We start from the raw sequence: 14,576 nt of genomic DNA, 5'->3' as shown, positions 1-14,576 counted from the left end.
CAATCCTTGAATGGACTTTGACCACTAGTGAGGTCCAGGCATCAACGTGTTTCTGAGGCCTCAATTAAAAAAAAGTTTCAGAAGACCTGCATTATATAATAGAAGTTGCACTGTGTTGTTGAATTCAATGGGAAAAAGTGTAGCGTTCAGACGAGGCGTTCTTTTACGCCGCCGTTTTAAAAAGTGGCGCGTAAAAAAAACGCCCCGTAAAAAGGAGACTGACGCTTCTTGAGCCGTTTTTGGAGCTGTTTTTCGTTGTATCGATGGAAAAACCGCTTCAAAAACGCCTCATAAAACGTTTTAAAGGGAATGTGTTGCCAGAAAAACATGTTTTTTTTTTAAAAATTAAACATTTAGTGTGTGGGTGATTAAACATGGTTCAAATTTTTTTTATTTTTTTCACGAGTCAGGAAATAGTCCGGAAATATTATAAATTAATTCTAATTTATAATACTACCCATTTTTGGTCACTAGATGGAGCTAGTTCCCAAAATTGCAGCATTGCAACATTGGGTTAAAAGCCCTCGCTCTAGTGAGCTCTCAGCATCCCCCCCTCCTTTATCCTGGCTAGTGCCGGGATAAACGAGGGGTTTGAAAGGTTTAACCTCCTACACTGTGTGTCGCCATTTTTTGAGGTAACCCACAGTGTAGTAGGTTTACATACAGTAGTAAACACACACAAACACTAACATACATTGAAATCTCTTACCTGCTCCTGCCGCCGCGGCTCCCTCCGGCCCGTCCGCTCCCTTTGCTGCCGCTGTTCCATGTGCACAAGTCCGGAAGCCGCGACCGGAAGTAGTAATATTACTGTCCGGCCGCAACTTCCGGTCCACAGGAAAATGGCGCCGGACGGCGCCAATTTCGAATAGGACTGTGTGGGAGCGGCGCATGCGCAGTTCCCACACAGACGCCGTACACGGCAGTCAATGGGACGGGAGCCGTTCGCAGTCCCTATGGGACTGTGGCTGCCGTACTCCATGTCTGTGTGTGTCGTTAATCGGCACACACAGAAATGGAACAAAAAATGGCAGCCCCCATAGGGAAGAAAAAAAGTGTAAAAATAAGAAACAGTAAAACACAAACACACAAATGAAAATAAACGTTTTTATTAAAGCACTAACATCTTTAACATATAAAAAAATTATTTGTGATGACACTGTTCCTTTAAGCTTAAAAAACTGCTGAAAATCAGAGGGTGTTTTCTCTGCAAACAGCTCCGTAATTTTCAGCCGTTTTTGACTCTGCATGTTAACATAGCCTTACGACTACTACAGCAGTGTTCTCGGGTTGTAGTTCGTGTTTGTGTTGCTGCAACGTTCAGTTTTACATGGTGGTGAGTATTTCTGGTGGAGACATCTGTTTTGTGTGAAACTATTATGTAAATCAATGTTCCATCTGCAAATCATTTCCCAGATTTCCAGCAGACGAATCTCAACCAGCTATAAGTACATCTTGTCCGACCACTCCGCGGCGTCTTCCTCTATCTGAAATGGCTCTGCCACCTATAGGTGACTTACCTGTAAGTCAATGTCTGATTCTTTATAGAGCCTTGAAAGATGACTGGTTAACAGCCAAACCAGAGACCCCCATCTGTAGACCGGACTGTTTCAGAGTTGTTGCTCCTCATCAGTACAGAGTAGGGTTCTGGTTGGCAGAATGAGATGCCTTGAAACCAGATCTTGGAGGGTACAGATTCTCCTTGCAAAGATCCAGCTGGTAGGGAGTCTTAAGGGCAAAGCTCCCTGGGAAGAGTAGGCAAAATAGCTCTCCAGAAGGAAGAATATGGAGTCTCTAGGGCCACCTATTGGTGACTACCCTAATAGGCAAACCAGGGTGTCTGTGGTTTGGCTATTAAGGGTCTGGTTTATGGGTCGGACATTGACTTACAGGGTAGTCACCTATAAGAGAGCTATTTTGCATACTTTTCCTAGAGATCATTGCCTTTAAAGGGGTTGTCCCAGTATGAAATGTTATTGCAATATAATTCAGCATTAAAAAAATAATTAGTTTTTTAATTGACCTTATGTTACAAAAATGCTCAAGTTTCGAGATATTTCCTTTACTTAATCATAATGGCGCCCCCTGGTGTTCAATCTGTATAGTAATGGGCATGTCCTCCTACTGAGCTGAATGTGGGAGGATGCACAAGCTCCATTCCACTGCCACTAGCCAATAGAAAATGCCTTCTCTACATGCAAGCAGGGGGAGGAGCTGCAGCAGAAAGGACACACCCCTGAGCTGCCAACCTGAAGAAAATATAGTGGAGCAATGAATGGGGAGATCTCTGGGTCCATGTAAGATACAGGGCTGGTTCTAGCTTTGTTAGAAAGAGATTGTTGTGCACAATATTATGTCTGATTTTCTCTTTTTTTATTATCATTCTAGGACGACCCCTTTAAGACTCCCTCCCTACACCAGCTGGATCTTCCTCTTTCTGATACCATCAACCTGTGTGCTCAGGAGACAAAGGTTACACAAGTACGTCAGACAAGAGCCAACGACATTTATCATTCCTAAGACTGGGTTCACACACAGCAAAAAATGTACGCAGACAACGGCCTAAAAATCAGCATTGAAATCCGCAGCGTATCCAGAATCCACTTTGAAATTTTTACGTTGCACTTTGCTCTGTTGCAGAATTTCGGTGCAGATTCCACAGACACTCGATCGGTAGGTGGCAATATTACTGACCAGCGGAGAAGCTAGGAGGGAGGCCAACAATACATGCGCCCCAGGGGCCGGGAGGATGCCAACAAGACACTTTGCCTTGGGCAGGATATTTAGATATAGAGATGGGGCAGCGAACCAAACATTTGCCCTGGGTGAATGAAGGTCGAGCTATGACTCACCAGGGGACCGGGACTCTCTGGAGTGATACTGCCATCTGCTGGTTATATTAGTTAAGTCTCCTCTAAGGCCAGGACCACACACCTTTTGATGCAGTTTTTGCCATCTGCTTCTGGCAAGGACATCCGGAGGCTGATGGAGCAGCTGATCGGTCTGGGTGTAGGACCCCCACACTCATATACTGATGTCCTATCCTGTGAATAGGTCTTCAGTTTTCCATGCATGGATAGAGTAGACATCACTGACACGAAGTTCTAATGGTCCTAGACTCAGTCATTCGGGTCAAGGGTGTAAGCATTAGGAACAGCGCTGGGATTGTCCGGCTGAATCCTGGACCCCAGCCTACAGTTGTAGTGGCTCCACCTGACCGAAGAAAGTAGGAAAAACTGTCCGTGGATATGAACAATACAGGTCTAAGTCAGTACTGTCCCTCCCCATATGTATAAGTAGAGGGTCTGGACTGCGTGAGCCGCTGCTGGATGCGCCAACTTTCACATTTCAGAATTATTGTTATGGGGCCACTACCAGTGTTAATGCAGTCACAGAGGTGATGAACGGTTAATGATAATTGTAGATAAAGGATGGAGAAGGGAGAGACATGGAAAACACATCACTGAGATATCAAGGTAAAGAGACAAAGACATAGGTGACAGAGTGAAAACGTAACATTTATATCCTTCTCATTTCCTGAACTCGCAGCTTATAATAGTCCTAGTGGACGGGGTCTCCAGTTCTTTTACTATATGCCCCCGGGCTTACCTGTGATAGTGATCCGCACTAGGGAAAAGGAGAACGAAAAATGACTGGCCCAGGCTGTTAAAAACAGTTTTTCATTAGGTAACCACCAGATGGCGCTCATTATCTTAAAATGTCTGGTATAGAAGCGTTATGGACAGAACCACCTTCCAAGAACATGAAACACCAGTGTAGTATATATATATATATCAGAGGCGTAGCTAGGTTCTCCAGCACCCAGGGCAAAGATTCAGTTTGGCGCCCGCCCCCCCCCCCCTCCCCAACCTCTTTCCCGACATCTCCTTCCCCCTCGCCATGTTTGTTTTCTCTACCAATCGACGTGTCATTTCTTTTTATGTAACGCGAGCATAAAATTATTTGTACATTTCACAAGCAATATGGTTCTATACACAACACCAGAACCAAGCTCAGTACATATATACAGCCCCAGCACAAATACAGCTCAATTTAGTGCAACCCCTGCCGTATAGGTTTGTACGGCGTAAAACTACAGCTCCCAGCATGGCCCGAACAATGGTAAGGATATGCTATGAGATGCTGTTTCACAAAAAATAAATCCTATCATAATCATACCACCCATCATCTCACTGCAGATCATATAGTGACTACAGTGCTGATTAGAGGCAGAATAAACATTTACATTAAGTGACTCACCGGTGACGTCTCAGATTCTAGTTATTTTTCTCCATTTGGTCCAGACCTCTATGATGACTTCTCCCGGCCCATTTCTGCAGTTTGCCGCTCACATGTCTTCAGCTTCTCACTTTTCCAACATTTCTGCACCTATAAATAAATATAAAGTTATCATTATACCACACACTACACCCCTAAATATAATAGCGCCATACACTGCACCTCTAATTATAATAGCACCATACAACCGTGCCCCACACATACAGTGAAGGAAATAAGTATTTGATCCCTTGCTGATTTTGTAAGTTTGCCCACTGTCAAAGTCATGAACAGTCTAGAATTTTTAGGCTAGGTTAATTTTACCAGTGAGAGATAGATTATATTTTAAAAAAAAACAGAAAATCACATAGTCAAAATTATATATATTTATTTGCATTGTGCACAGAGAAATAAGTATTTGATCCCCTACCAACCATTAAGAGTTCAGCCTCCTCCAGACCAGTTACACGCTCCAAATCAACTTGGTGCCTGCATTAAAGACAGCTGTCTTACATGGTCACCTGTATAAAAGACTCCTGTCCACAGACTCCATTAATCAGTCTGACTCTAACCTCTACAACATGGGCAAGACCAAAGAGCTTTCTAAGGATGTCAGGGACAAGATCATAGACCTGCACAAGGCTGGAATGGGCTACAAAACCATAAGTAAGACGCTGGGTGAGAAGGAGACAACTGTTGGTGCAATAGTAAGAAAATGGAAGACATACAAAATGACTGTCAATCGACATCGATCTGGGGCTCCATGCAAAATCTCACCTCGTGGGGTATCCTTGATCCTGAGGAAGGTGAGAGCTCAGCCGAAAACTACACGGGGGGAACTTGTTAATGATCTCAAGGCAGCTGGGACCACAGTCACCAAGAAAACCATTGGTAACACATTACGCCGTAATGGATTAAAATCCTGCAGTGCCCGCAAGGTCCCCCTGCTCAAGAAGGCACATGTACAGGCCCGTCTGAAGTTTGCAAATGAACATCTGGATGATTCTGAGAGTGATTGGGAGAAGGTGCTGTGGTCAGATGAGACTAAAATTGAGCTCTTTGGCATTAACTCAACACGCCGTGTTTGGAGGAAGAGAAATGCTGCCTATGACCCAAAGAACACCGTCCCCACTGTCAAGCATGGAGGTGGAAACATTATGTTTTGGGGGTGTTTCTCTGCTAAGGGCGCAGGACTACTTCACCGCATCAATGGGAGAATGGATGGAGCCATGTACCGTCAAATCCTGAGTGACAACCTCCTTCCTTCCACCAGGACATTAAAAATGGCTGGTGGCTGGGTCTTCCAGCACGACAATGACCCGAAACATACAGCCAAGGCAACAAAGGAGTGGCTCAAAAAGAAGCACATTAAGGTCATGGAGTGGCCTAGCCAGTCTCCAGACCTTAATCCCATTGAAAACTTATGGAGGGAGCTGAAGATCCGAGTTGCCAAGCGACAGCCTCTAAAACTTAATGATTTACAGATGATCTGCAAAGAGGAGTGGGCCAAAATTCCATCTAACACGTGTGCAAATCTCATCATCAACTACAAAGAATGTCTGACTGCTGTGCTTGCCAACAAGGGTTTTGCCACCAAGTATTAAGTCTTGTTTGCCAAAGGGATCAAATACTTATTTCTCTGAGCACAATGCAAATAAATATATATAATTTTGACAATGTGATTTTCTGGTTTTTTTTTATATAATTATCTCTCACTGGTAAAATTAACCTAGCCTAAAAATTCTAGATTGTTCATGTCTTTGACAGTGGGCAAACTTACAAAATCAGCAAGGGATCAAATACTTATTTCCTTCACTGTACACACACACACACACACACACACACACACACACACACACACACACACACACACACCTCCCCCTATAGTGCTCTACAGATAGCCCACCCCTGTATATAGCCCCCTGTAGATATAGCCCACCCCTGTATATAGAGCTCTACAGATAGCCCAACCATGTATGTAGCCCCCCTGTAGATATAGCCCACCCCTGTATATAGTGCTCCCCCTATAGTGCTCCACAGATAGCCCACCCCTGTATATAGCCCCCCTTGTACATATAGTCCACCCCTGTATATAGTGCTCCACTAGATAGTCCACCCCTGTATATAGTGCTCCACAGATAGCCCACCCCTGTATATACTATATACAAGGGTGGGCTATCTGTGGAGCACTATATACAGGGGTGGACTATATCTACATGGGGGCTATATACAGGGGTGGGCTTTCTGTGGAGCACTATAGGGGGAGCTATTTATGGGATACTATATACAGGGGTGGGCCATATCTACAGGGGGACCATATCTACAGGGGGACCATATCTACAGGGCGACCATATCTACAGGGCTGGGCTATACACAGGGGGGCTATAGTTACAGGGGTGGGCTATATCTACAGGGGTGGGCTATACACAGGGGGGCTATAGCTACAGGGGTGGGCTATACATAGGGTGGCTATATACAGGGGGCTATATCTACAGGGCGACTATATACTGGGGTGGGCTATCTATGGAGCACCATATACAGGGGTGGGCTATATCTACAGGGGGCTATATACTATATAGCCCACCCCTGTATATGGCGCTCTATAGACAGCCCACTCCAGTATATAGCCCCCCTGTAGATATAGCCCCCCTGTAGATATAGCCCCCCTGTAGATATAGTCCCCCTGTATATAGCCCCCTGTAGATATAGCCCCCCTGTAGATATAGTCCCCCTGTATATAGCCCCCCTGTAGATATAGTCCCCCTGTATATAGCCCAGCCCTGTAGATATAGTCCCCCTGTATATAGCCCAGCCCTGTAGATATAGTCCCCCTGTATATAGCCCAGCCCTGTAGATATAGTCCCCCTGTATATAGCCCCCCTGTAGATATAGTCCCCCTGTATATAGCCCAGCCCTGTAGATATAGTCCCCCTGTATATAGCCCAGCCCTGTAGATATAAACTACAACCCGTCCCGCAAAAAACAATCCCTTACGCAGCTTTTTTGACTGAAAAATAAAAAAGTTATGGCTCTCAGAATATGGTGACACAAAAAATAGTTTATTTTATAAATAAGTTATTTTATTGTGCGAACACTGCAAAACATAAAAAAACTATATACATCTGGTATCGCCGTAATCCTATCGACCCGCAGAATAAAGTATAATTGTCATTTATAGCCCAGGGTGAACCCCGTAAAAAATAAATAAACATGTTCAGAATTGATGGTTTTTGGTCACCTTGCTTGCCGAAAAATTGAATAAAAAGTGATCAAAAAAAATCGCATGTACCCCAAAATGGTGCCAATGAAAACTACAGATTGTCCCGCAAAGAATAAGCCCTCACACGGCTCCGGTGGTGAAAAAATAAAACCGTTCTGGCTCCCAGATTATGGCGATGCAAAATGTGCAGAGCGTTCCAAAAGCGGATAAGATCAGGCGCCATTTATAAGTGCGACACCGGCCACATATCTGTGGATTATTATTTATATACCACATTATTATACCCTCTTATTATGTCCTGATGTTCTCCGCACAGATTACACATGCCCTCACATTATAAATGGAAATACCAGCAAAACCCCAAACAGAACAACTGCCAAGCAAAATCTGCACTCCCTAAAGCCAAATGGCGCTCCCTCCCTTCTGAGCCCTACAGCGTGCCCAAACCGTTTACGTCCACCGAGGAGAACCCGGTTAATGTTTTATGAGGTATTTGTGGCACAAACTGGGCATAACATATAGTGCACTAAAATGGCACATCAGTGGAAAATTTTAATTTTCACTCTGCACCATCCGCTGCGCATTAAACCTTTCGCGCACCATGACTTAATAGCACGTCATGGTGCGGAGGGTGATATATGGAGCGTCTCACTTACTGAGCCCGCGCCATACGCTGCGGGTGTCAGCTGTGTATTACAGCTGATACCCAGGACTAACGGACAGAAACAGCTATGGGGACTAATAAAATGTGTAAAAACAAAAGTAAATGGTTGTTAGTGGAAAAAATAAAATATTTTAAGTCCAAAAAAAAATACTTTGCAAATTTTTTCTCTGAAGTAATGTAAAAAAAATACACAATTGGTATTGCTGCGTCCGTAAAAGTCCAAACTATTACAATATACCATTATTTAACTTGCACTGTGAACGCCGTGAAAAATAAAGAATTTAAAACAGCAAAATCGCTGTTTTTTGGTCACCTTGGCTCTACCAAAAAATGTTATAAAAAATGCTCAAAAAGTTGTATGTACCAAAAAATGGTACCAATGAAAACTACAGCTCGTCCTGCAAAAAATAAGCCCTCACTCCGCTCTATTGACTGAAAAATAAAAAAGTTATGGCTCTTGGAATGCGGGGAGGAAAAAATTTATAAGAAAAAGCAAAACATGGATCAGTCCGGAAAGGGTTAATTACTTTCTAATGAAAAAACATTTATGACCACATGTGGGGTATTGCCGTACTCGCGAGAAATTGCTTTACAAATGTTGGGGTGCATTTTCTCCTTTATCCTTTGTGAAATTGAAAAAATGCAACATTTTATTGGAAATAATGTTGATATTAATTTTCACGGCCTAATTCTAATAAATTCTGCAAAAGACGTGTGGGGTCTAAATGCTCACTATACCCCTAGATAGATTCCTTAAGTGGTGTCGTTTCCCAAATGGGGTCACTTTTGGGGGGCTTCCACTGACTTCCCTCGGGGACTTTGCAAATGCGACATGGCACCCGAAAACAATTTCAGCTAAATTTGAGCTCCAAAAGCCAAATAGCGCTCCTTCCCTTCTAAGCCCCGGTGTGGGTCCAAATAGCAGTTTATTACCACATATGGTGTATTTACGTAATCGGGAGAAATTGCTTTACTTTGCTAAAATGCTAACTTTACCCCTAGAAAAAATCCTTGAGGGGTGTAGTTTCCAAAATGGGGTTACTTTTGGGGGGTTTCCACTGTTTTCATCCCTCCAGTGCATTGCAAACGCGACACGGCACTGAAAACTATTCCAGCAAAATCAGAAATCCAAAATCCAAATGCTGCTCCTTCTCTTCTGAGCCCTGCTGTGGGTCCAAACAGCAGTTTATTACCACATATGTGGTATTGCTATAATAGGAAGAAATTGCTTTACATATGTTGGGGTGTTTTTTCTACTTTATTCCTTGTAAAAAATTTAAAATTCTATGGTTTTTCAGAAAAAAAGTAGATTTTCATCTTCACATACTAATTCAAATAAATTATGCAAAAAAAAATATACATTACCTCCAGCCAGGACGTGATGTGTATTCAGAATCCTGACCACTTCTGTAGCGTCTCTGTGAGTTACAGCACAGCACAGCGAGATCTCGCTGTGAATGACAGTTTACAGTGTAATCTCGCGAGACTGCGCCTGCTATGCTGTAACTCACAGAGACGCTACAGAAGTGGTCAGGAGAATAAATACACATCCCGTCCTGGCTGGAGGTAATGTATATTCATTGTCCGGACACCGCAGTAACGTTATAGTGTGTTTATGTGGCTGCACATAGTGATATAGCTATATCGCTATCTGCAGTGTAAATGAATGGAGAGAAGTGTATGACGCTGATTGGTCACTGATTGGTCAGCGTCATACACTTCTCTCCACAATGCCCACTTGGTCATATAGTACAACACGCCCAGTTGTCCATTGAGAAACTCATTAGCATAAAGCTAATATAGGTCATAATTCTGTCAAAAATGATTGTTTTTCTAAATAAAAATCACTGCTGTAAGGGCCTGTTCACATCACCGTTCGCTTTACGTTCCGGGGTTCCGTCAGAGGTTTCCGTCGAGTGAACCCCGCAACGGAAAGTGAAAGTGAATTGACCCCGGCTTCTAGGGTACTTACGTTTGCAAGCCATAAAGGTCTCTTCAGATATAATCGCCTGATGTTTGGAGTATGCTCAGCACCAGAGGCCTATCAACATGTCACCCAACAAGTGCTACATGGTGGTGAAGGAACACACAATATTTCCGATTATATCATTGTGTGGGGAAAAAACACACAGGAGCATGATGAGCGTCTTTGTGCCGTGCTTGAATGCTTAAAGAGGCTCTATCACGACATTATAAGTGGCCTATCTTGTACATGATGTGATCGGCACTGTAATGTAGATTAGGGCCTTTTCAGATCACCGTTCGCTTTCCGTTCCGGGGTTCCATCTGAGGTTTCCGTCGGGTGAACCCTGCAACGGAAAGTGAAACCACAGCTTCCGTTTCAGTCACCATTGATAGCAATGGTGACGGAAACATCGCTAATGGTTTCCGTTCGTCACGATTCCGGCAGGTTTCCGGTTTTCCGACTGAATCAATAGCGCAGTCGACTACGCTATTGATTCCGTCGTTAAAACGGAAATCTGCCGGAATGGTGACGAACGGAAGCTGTGGTTTCACTTTCCGTTGCGGTATTCACCCGACGGAAACCTCAGACGGAACCCCGGAACGGAAAGCGAACAGTGGTGTGAACAGGCCCTAATCTACATTACAGGGCCGATCACATGTACAAGATAGGCCACTTATAATGTGGTGACAGAGCCTCTTTAAGCATTCAAGCACGGCACCAAGACGCTCATCATGCTCCTGTGTGTTTTCAGATGAAAGTAAATTTTGCTTTTCATTTAGAAATCCAGGTCCCGGAGTCTGGAGGAAGAGTGGAGAGGCGTCAATCCAAGTGTCCTGCGCTCCAGTGTGAAGTTTCCACAGTCAGTGATGGTTTGGGGGCCGTGTCATCTGCTGGTGTTGGTCCATTGTGTTATATCAAGTCCAGAGTCAGCGCAGCGTCTAGCAGGACATTTCCCAGCACTTCATGCTTCCCTCTGCTGACAGCTTTATGGAGATGCGGATTTCATTTTCCAGCAGGACTTGGCACCTGCCCACACTGCCAAAAGTACCAATACCTGGTCTAATAACCACAGTATCCCTGCGCTTGATTGGCCAGCAAACTCGCCCGACCTAAACCCCATAGAGAATCTATAGGGTATTGTCAAGAGGAAGATGAGACCCCAGACCAAACAATGCAGACGAGCTGAAGGCCGATATCAAAGCAACCTGGGCTTCCATAACACCTCAGCAGTGCCACAGGCTGATCACCTCCATGCCACGCAGCATTGATAACACCTCAGCAGTGCCACAGGCTGATCGCCTCCATGCAGGGCCGCCATCAGGGGGGTATTAGGGGTAGTGGTGTGAGGGGCCCGGCCAAACCTAATTGAAAGGGGGGCCCGGCAACTGCCTCAACATTCTTTTGTTAGGAAAAAACGGGCCCCTGCAATGGGGCCCGTTTTTTTCACCAAAAGAATGTCGTGAGCTACTGCTGCTGCTGCTGCGGGCCCCCTCCCCTCGTCATGGGGGGCCGTCAAACCGTCCGCGCGCGCGCGCACCCGATCGCGCGCACAATGAAACTCCCGCGCGTGCGCACTCGCGAGCGCGCATCCACGAACGCCCGCACTGGAGACCGCCCGCGCGCGCACCCGCGATCGACCGCGCGTGCACCCGCGACCGGCCGCCCGCGCACCCGCGAACGAAGCGCGCGCAGCCGCGGACCCACATGGACAAAACTTACCTGGAGCCTGGCTGGAGATGAAGGACTGGACGTCTGGACCGAAGACCTCCCCTGGAAGACATCGCCGGAAGAGGACTGGAGTGGGAGCAGCTCTTCTGACAGTGAGTAAATTATCTCAAAGTGCTGATCATTTATGGCCCTGTTCACACAGTATTTTGCAGGCAAAAAAAAATCTGCCTCAAAATTCCTTAAAGAATTTTGAGGCAGATTTTGCCCTGCCCACACTATCTTGCCGCGTTTTTTTGCTGCGTTTTTTGCTCGCGGCGATTGAGGACAGCAGGCAAAAAACGCAGCGAAAAATGCATTTTCTGCCTCCCATTGATTTCGATGGCAGGTCAGAGGCGGAACCGCGGCAAGAAAGGACGTGCTGCTTTTTCTTTTTTCCGCGACTGGCTCCCATTGATTTCAGATTAAATCAATGGGAGGCGGTTTTGGAAGTTGTTTGGTGCTGATTCTGACGCAGTGTCCGAGTCAATATCAAGGCCCAAAAACTCTGTGAACTGGGCCTTATTGTTAGGGCTTATTCAGACGAACGTGTAATACGTCCGTGCAACGCGCGTGATTTTCACGCACCTCGCACGGACCTATGTTACTCTATGGGGCCGTTCAGACTGTCAGTGATTTTCACGCAGCGTGTGTCCGTGTGTCCGCTGCGTAAAACTCACGACATGTCCTATATTGGTGCATTGTTCGCGCATCACGCACCCATTGAAGTCAATGGGTGCGTGAAAATCACGCCCAGCACTTCCGCAGCCGTATGAACTATGAATGAAAACAGAAAAGCACCACGTGCTACAAACATACAAACAGAGTGTCATAATGATGGCGGCTGCGCGAAAATCACGCAGCCACGCATCATACGCTGCTGACACACGGAGCTGTTATGGACCTTTTGCATGTGCAAAACGCCACGTTTTTTGCGCGTGCAAAAAGCACACGCTTGTGTAAATCCGGCCTTAGGGTAGGAACACACTAGGCATGAACACTGCGGATTTTATGCAACACATTTTATTGTGGAAAATCCGCAGCGTATTACAGTCGCAGCCGAGTGGATGAGATTTTAACAAATCTCACCCACACGCTGCAAAAAAAATGGACCTGCAGTGTGGCTTTTGGCTTTTTAAGTCGCATGTCAATGTATTCTGTGGAATCGCCGCTGCTCTGTTGCGGAAATGCTGCGGTTCTGCTGCAAAAATCACAAATGAGAAAAAAAAAAGGTACTTTTTTAAATTGATAAAGTTTAGACTTACCCCGGCCGTAGTCCTGGTGACGCGATCCTCTATTCTTAGCGCAGCCCCGCCTCCTGTCATGACGTTTCATCCCATGTGACTGCTGCAGCGGTCACATGGTCTACAGCGTCATCCCAGGAGGCGGGGCTACGTTCAGAAGAGAGAGATGCGTCACCAGGACTACGGCCCTGGCAAGTCTAAACTTTTTTTTTCCCTGCAGGATTCCCGCATCGGACACGCCTCACCAAACCTGCGCCACTATTTGGTGCGGTTTTGCTGGCGGAATTCCCTGCGGCTCCCGGGATAAGCTGTGGAGTTTTACTCAGCATATCCGCCTAGTGTGTCCCTTATGATGTCGCTCCTGGAGCTGCTGCCGCTCTCTAAATAGGCAGTTGGTCCAGTAGAATTTGGAATTATTTTTTTTTGTGAACCAGCTTAAAAAAATACAAAACTTTTGTGTTAGGGCCTGTTCACATCACCGTTCGCTTCCGCTCCGGGGTTCCGTCTGAGGTTTCTGTCGGGTGAACCCCGCAACGGAAAGTGAAAGTGACAGCACAGCTTCCGTTTCTGTCACCATTAGCGCAGTCGACTGCGCTATTGATTCCGTCCGAAAACCAGCCGGAATGGTGACGAACCACCGCTCCGGGGTTCCGTCTGAGGTTTCTGTCGGGTGAACCCCGCAACGGAAAGTGAAAGTGACAGCACAGCTTCCGTTTCAGTCACCATTGATCTCAATGGTGACGGAAACATCGCTAATGGTTTCCGTTCGTCACCATTCCGGCTGGTTTTCTGACAGAATTAATAGCGCAGTCGACTGCGCTAATGGTGATGGACCCTATATTGTATATCCTCTTGTCTGTACATATATAATAGCGAACTAATACAGTGTCCCCTTCATACATAAGAAGTTACATGTTGGCGTGTTTGCTGCCCCGGGCGGTGTTGGCTATAAACTTGTTTAAAAAGGACGGGACAATTATTTTTATTTTTTTATGGCCAAGGTAAACTCACCCCTCCCCCATAACAGTGCAATCACGCTGCCCGCTACAGAAACCTCATAACAGTGACAGCAACAGTGCCCCCTCCACAATAGTACTAGACTCAGTGCCCCAATGAAAGTTATGCCATAGTATATTCATACGCTCCCGGCTCCCACGACGTTCGGTCACTGAAGTACGGTCTACATATAAGCCACTAGAGGGCGCTCACATGAAACCTACTGCTTCGTCACTGACCTCTATAAACAGTGCAGGGAAGACCATGTGGATTCTGTCCCCTGTATCAAGAGGATGTAACTGCTTTTTGAAAGTCATAGTCACATAGATTGTCAGACTGAATAATTCTGGAGATCTGTGATACAATATATCAGGAACGGAATTAGGCTAAAGTGTGCCCTGTGCAGGTTTTTGTGGCGCCCCCTCCCATATTACCTTTTACTAGTGGCGTGGCTATAACCCCTTGTAGATAGTGCCACAGTGCCCCCTGTAGATAGTGCCACAG

Source organism: Rhinoderma darwinii, chromosome 5 (assembly GCF_050947455.1).
Source record: "Rhinoderma darwinii isolate aRhiDar2 chromosome 5, aRhiDar2.hap1, whole genome shotgun sequence".
Classification (NCBI taxonomy): Eukaryota; Metazoa; Chordata; class Amphibia; order Anura; family Rhinodermatidae; genus Rhinoderma; species Rhinoderma darwinii.
This window is presented reverse-complemented; position numbering follows the sequence as displayed.